Source organism: Lipotes vexillifer, unplaced genomic scaffold (genome assembly GCF_000442215.2).
Source record: "Lipotes vexillifer unplaced genomic scaffold, Lipotes_vexillifer_v1.1 scaffold1300, whole genome shotgun sequence".
In the NCBI taxonomy this organism is placed as follows: domain Eukaryota; kingdom Metazoa; phylum Chordata; class Mammalia; order Artiodactyla; family Lipotidae; genus Lipotes; species Lipotes vexillifer.
The window spans coordinates 1,449,538-1,455,908 of record NW_006795011.1 but is presented as its reverse complement, the minus strand read 5'-3'; positions in this window follow the sequence as shown (position 1 = coordinate 1,455,908).

The window sequence follows — 6,371 nt, the reverse complement described above, 5'->3', positions numbered from 1 at the left end:
CCTGCTGAAATACTAATTCTGCAGAATCTTTCCTTTTTTAAACCTTTATCGCTTTCTCTTTTCAATGTGCAATTGAGCCACGTATTTCATCCAGTTGCTTTGTCTTCTAATTGTTTTCTCTTTGTAAAGCCCTGTATCTCCAAGTCCATAAGCTTGAGAGCAAAGGGTCCATTTTATTCCTTCAAAATATCTCTCAAAGTATTTGATGTAAGGATGTTCACAAAATATGTGCATAATGCATCCTGACTCTGCAGGTTTCATGCTTTATTTTTTAATGAAAAGTAGATCTCAATAACTGCTTCTGATATTATATGTAACTTCCACAAACCTATTTAAGTCTGTTTTTCTACTACATTTTTTTGCAATGTCTAAAGGCTACACATTATACTGCTAGTGGTTAACTGTGCATTCCTGAAAACGTTTATTTTTAGTTAGCATTTTAGATCTCTCAGAAACGACCAAACCTGAACTTAGTATCTAAAAACTACTATTTATATAAGATATCTCACAATTTTTACCCCACTTCTTTAGAAAGATTTAACAGCACTAATTTTTATTGATGTCTCCTTGCCAAAATTTAAGTAGATTAGTATATATTTATTAGACATTATGAAGCATCCCCTAATTAAATTAAATGACATTTACAAAAGCAAATTATGTGAAGAAAATCAATATAAATTCCTACACCACAGACTATATCTAAAAATTCAGCTAAATTAAACATAAAAAAAGAAAAAGAAATATACGAAAGGGAAGAAAATAAAATAGTTATTTGTTCTAGGGGTAAAGTCAACATTTCTAAGCATAAAAAAGCATAGAAAAGTAAATAATATAATTGACGACTATATTTTAAAGTTTCTAAAAGACTGTATCCAAAATAAAACAGTTTGGCCCATTAGGGAGGCCAAATAAATAATAAATAATAAAATAAAACAAAATTAAACTGAGGAAAATATTTACAAACCACTAAGATTTAGATATTTTAAAAGAGACTGTTATTAAGATTCTTGTTTTGTGAAAGCTATGCAATTCAATAAGAAAACAATATGTATATAATGTACATGAATACCTACACCTCCTGTATCTTTTCCAGCAGCCTATGGATTGATGGAAAGAGTCTTACCTCCCACTGTTGCTATCACCTTCTTTAAGTTTTTTTTATTTATTTAATAAGGATGTAGAAACTTTGTGGAAATGAACTTGCTACTCTGAGCTGGAGTAAATACAGATTTTCTTGGCACCTAGAATCTCTAATAAGGAGTGTGTAGCTGTTTAAGCAAGGTGGAATCCTGGTAGAGTTGAAGACCTTACGTCTGTGCTGTGCCCCAGCTCTTTTATACTTGGAGTTCAGGTCCTTATTCATCACTACTGTGGAACTTACACATATGTCCATGAGCAGAAGGCCTGCATTTAAGGAGATGTTTATCTATATCAGGTCCTCCTGCAACCAAACCTGTCTCATCAAGGCCACATGTACACAAGGTGGAAAAAGGCAGAGTCAGCGTCCTAATGTCCTTGAATGTCATCTCTTCTTTCAGTTTCCTAATGTCCTGGAAGACCCATTTCTCCATATACCCCAACAGAATAATGGGCAGAGGGCATAAATTGGCAATTCATGATAGAAGAAATACAAACAATATACACACATATATGAGAATATATTCAATCTATTACTCAAATGAATATAAATTGCAACAGTAAGATACTATGTTTCCATCAAGTTGCCAAAACTTTAAAGCATGGTGACATTCCTTGTCAATGGCATGTGGAAAAAGACACATTTTTTACACTTCTGGTGGGAGGGTAAATTGATACAGGGTTTTTTTTGCAGGGCATTTTGACAGGGTATATCAAATGCTTTAAACTGTACATAACTTTGGCTCTGATATTCCACTTCCAAGAATTCATCCTAAGGTATTAGGGGATACAGAATTAGGGGCAAAGATTTAGCCACTAGAATTGTTACTACAACACGATTTACAAAAGTGAAAATGCAAACAACCTAGATGTTCAGAAGTAGTGGACATATTAAACAACTTATGACAAATCACGGCATCTGGAAAACTATTACGTTGAAGAAGAATATCTAAGAATGTGGAGAAACTCAGGTCAAAACAGAAATTGCAAAACTTCTAATTAAAAAATATATACACAGATAAAGAATGAAAGTGTAAATACCGAAATAGAAAGTAGTGAGTATTATCCATATGCTTCTCTGTGCCTTCAAATGACACGTAATGCTAAGTAAATAAAATAGATAAATTAAGGGCATAGGTTTAAACACCCATAACATTTTATATTTAAAATTGCTTGGTCTAAAGTTCCATTTTTATTATGTCTGTCATCACCTATCATTTTCCTTGGGTTATTGACACAGTACAATGCAAATAATAATTAAATGCTTAAAAAATTCTAATGATTATCTGAAGCCTTAAACTCTTTAGATAGATAGGTTAATTCAAATAATTTAGTTCACCTATTAGCACATTTTGTACCTTACAATCTATACAATGGTGCTCCAGTCACAGTAAATGAGACACAGTCCATTATAAGGGAATGTTTTATTCTTGCTTTCTGCAGCAACTGACATTTCATTCAAGCACTTTCAAATCCCCCAGGAATCTCCAGCTGATGTAGGTCAAAATTTTAAGATCTCTCTTTGTGAACTTTAACACCACTATAAAAACCAGTTGGAAGAGCAAGCCTACTTCCTACTGATTACTTTGATATTAACCAATTTAAGACGAATCAATTATTCAGTTTAGCCTGAATAATCGTTTCACAAAGTCAGTTTTCCAAATTTAAATATGCAAATAATAACTAACACTCTGGCTTTTTACAGCCTATTTTTATTTCTCTCAGACATATCACTTGTGTTCTATTTTTTTGGCTCCCTTTAGAGTATTTTTAAAAAATGAACGTTTGGTAATTCCTCAAGTGTTTGCTAATAATCAGATCTTGTTGTATAATTTTATGTTTGTAGACATGCAACTTGTTTTTAAGCAAAATAGACAGTATAGCTAGTGCAAAACCATGTGGCAGTTACTAAGGTGGAAAGACTTATATTTAAACTATTAATTTAATCCTTAAGGCAAAGGTCATAAACACACACTTGTATATGTATACATGTATATAGGCGTGTGTATGATTTATATATAATTACATATTTGTATCGATTTTTATTTTGTCATATCTATTTATTATATATGTATTATTATACAACTATTTTATTATATATTTATATGTAGATTGCGCGTGCGCACAGACACACACACACACACACACACACACACACACACACACACACACACACACACACACACACACACACACACACACACACACACACACACACACACACACACACACACACACACACACACACACACACACACACACACACACACACACACACACACACACACACACACACACCAGTAATCAAGGAAACGAAATAGAACGTCCCCTACGTATCTGTATCTGGAGTACTGAGAACAATCCTCTTATTTCAGGCTCCAGAATTGATAACTACCTGTTTTCTATTAAACTCTGGATGTGCCTTTCTGTTTCTAACAGCTTTATAGTACTGTTTTAAATAAAATCTCAATTTTGAATAAGAATGTATTTTCCCCCAGACCTTTTCATGACATGAACTGTCAAGTCCCTCAAATGTCATCAATTTATGCCACACCGACTATGCTATGCTATGATTTTAATCAGTGTAGATTGAAATGTACCTTTTTAAAGTACACCTCTCCTACAGCAAACACTAAACTAATGCTATCACAAAGTTGCAAGATGAAAAGCACCTTACGCGATAAACAGTGCTGAGGAGTTCACGGTTACCTAAGCTTATTCCCCAAAGATGTCTCTCCTCCCGACCCCTCAGAGGCCAGACCTCATCTCCCCCTCCACCTCCTCCACTCTCATCTCCTCATTACTCCTTCCCTTTCGTTAGAAAGCGGCTGAAATGCCCTCCAATATGAAACTGCCCCTGCCCTTGTGTTCCCCAGGAGTTACACCTAACCCTCCTTTCTTAGTTAAGACTTGGAAAGAATAATCTACATTTACTGGTGCCATAGTTTCTGTTCATCTCCCCACCCACTACAACTTGACGACCACACCCACTACACAGAAATTAAGATCCTCTGTGCAATCCAAAGGATATATTTGGCACTTAACTTGCTATACTTCTGGAAATTTTCGACTCTGTCCATCATGTCCTGTCTCTTTTGTCTTCTGTGAACTGATCTGTTTGGTTTTCTTTTTGTCTCTATGGAACGTCCCTCCTTGTTTCTTTCACTGGTGCTTCTCCTGTACCTTTACGTTAAATATGGGTGAACTCAGTATTTGATCTCCATTCCCCTTCTTTTCTCACTTTATTTGCTTTTGGGGAGAGGTTTCATTTGCCCTATGGCTTTAACTGCAATCACAGAGATCACAAAGAAAATGTTTCTAAACAAAATGTAACTTGAGTTTTATATATACATACATATAATTATACATATAATAACATTTTATTATATATTATATATAAAATTTATAATATATATGATTATATGTATTGGTACATTTTATTATATATAATACATAAATTTTATAATATATATAATATATGTATATATATAATTGCTTAATATATTCTGAATTTTGATGTCCCACAGACATCTCAGATACAGCCTGTCCTTCTCGGAATCACTGACTCTATCACAAACAATATGCGTTAACCTCCAACTTGGATGATAGCATCACTTCCACGTTAGAGGGTCTTTTTAAATGTCTTTCTCTTCTCTAACACCAGTGCAATGAATTAATCATCAAGTCGAACCTATTTGAATGTCTCCTTTTCCTTTCCAGTTCTTTGTCCAAATGTTTGTATTTCCTCACTCTGATAATTATAATACTACCTGACTGGCCAATTTGCTTTCAAGTTTGACCTCCAGTTATGTATTCGCTCAGCTCCAGCTTCAGTTCCAAATTCAGGCACTGGGTGAGGTGAACACAGAGACACAAGGGTGAACAGGGCCACGGCCCTACGGAGCTTAGTCCCTTTGTGGGAAAGACAGTTAACACTCTACACTGCTTTCTGAGCACTGTGCAAAAATGTAAATATGGCTGGAATCTTCCTCTATACGAAAATTCTTCCGAGACTCCCACTACCTACAGGAAAAAGTACAAATTCTTTAGCATGGCCATGAAGTCCCTTTGCAACATGGTCTGGGGCTACCTGTACAGCCTAAACTCTCATAACTCATCCACACAACACCCTGTGTTCCAGGCACCAAAGAGCCTCTGGCTCTTGGAACAGTCCCCAGGGATTTCACACTCTCTCCTTCACTGCTTTGTCTACACCTTGCATTTTTACACATCCTTTGAGCCTGTGTAACAATGCCACCTCCTTCCTCCTTTATAAAACCTTTTTTCCGGGGCTTCCCTGGTGGCGCAGCGGTTGAGAGTCCGCCTGCCGATGCAGGGGACATGGGTTCGTGCCCCGGTCCGGGAAGATCCCACATGCCGCGGGGCGGCTGGGCCCGTGAGCCACGGCCGCTGAGCCTGCGCGTCCGGCTCCGCAATGGGAGAGGCCACAACAGTGAGAGGCCCACATACCGCAAAAAAACCCACCTTTTTTCCCCTCCTGCCCTCAATTTCTGTGGCCAGAATCTGCTCCGTGCTGACACTGACTTCACGTACTGTGTTGTAATATTACTTAGCACGTTCAAGTACAATTACAATGTAATAGCTACTTGCCTGTTTTCCCAACCAGCCTATGAACTTCTAGAGTCAGAGACTATATCATACTCATTTTCTTGTTTTGTAGCCCCTGGTACGATACCTAGCATTTACCATTCATTGATTGGGAATGTAGTTGACATACTCAATGAGAAATCAATTCCAAGTCACATCTCAACTTTATTGAGTTTTCAGTTTCTGTGTGACTTGATATTTAAAGGCACTACTCATAAGACATTTTAAATTGTCCCTTTCTCAAGTTTATACTCATTTGTATCCATTTCAATACGCATTCAGAAAGCTTTTACACTTAGTTTACAGTCTATTCATTATGGCAAACTATCTCAAGTCAACTGATAAAGAGAAGAAAATTCCAACAGAGTGAAACCCTCGTTCAAACTACTCAGTAAATAAGGTAGAAAATTTTTCACATTTAAACTTGTGTGTAGGTAAATGTTAATTAACAGAATTATTATGACCTGAGAAGAATATTCTATAAATAACACCTCCCCCCCCAAATCAGCTAGTTGCTTTTCAAACACTTGAACACCCTTGGAATGGCAAATAAACTACGGTTCTATGGCTCTAACACTTATTTTTTCTGTTTCAGTGATAATTACATCAATGAACCTGACTCGGCA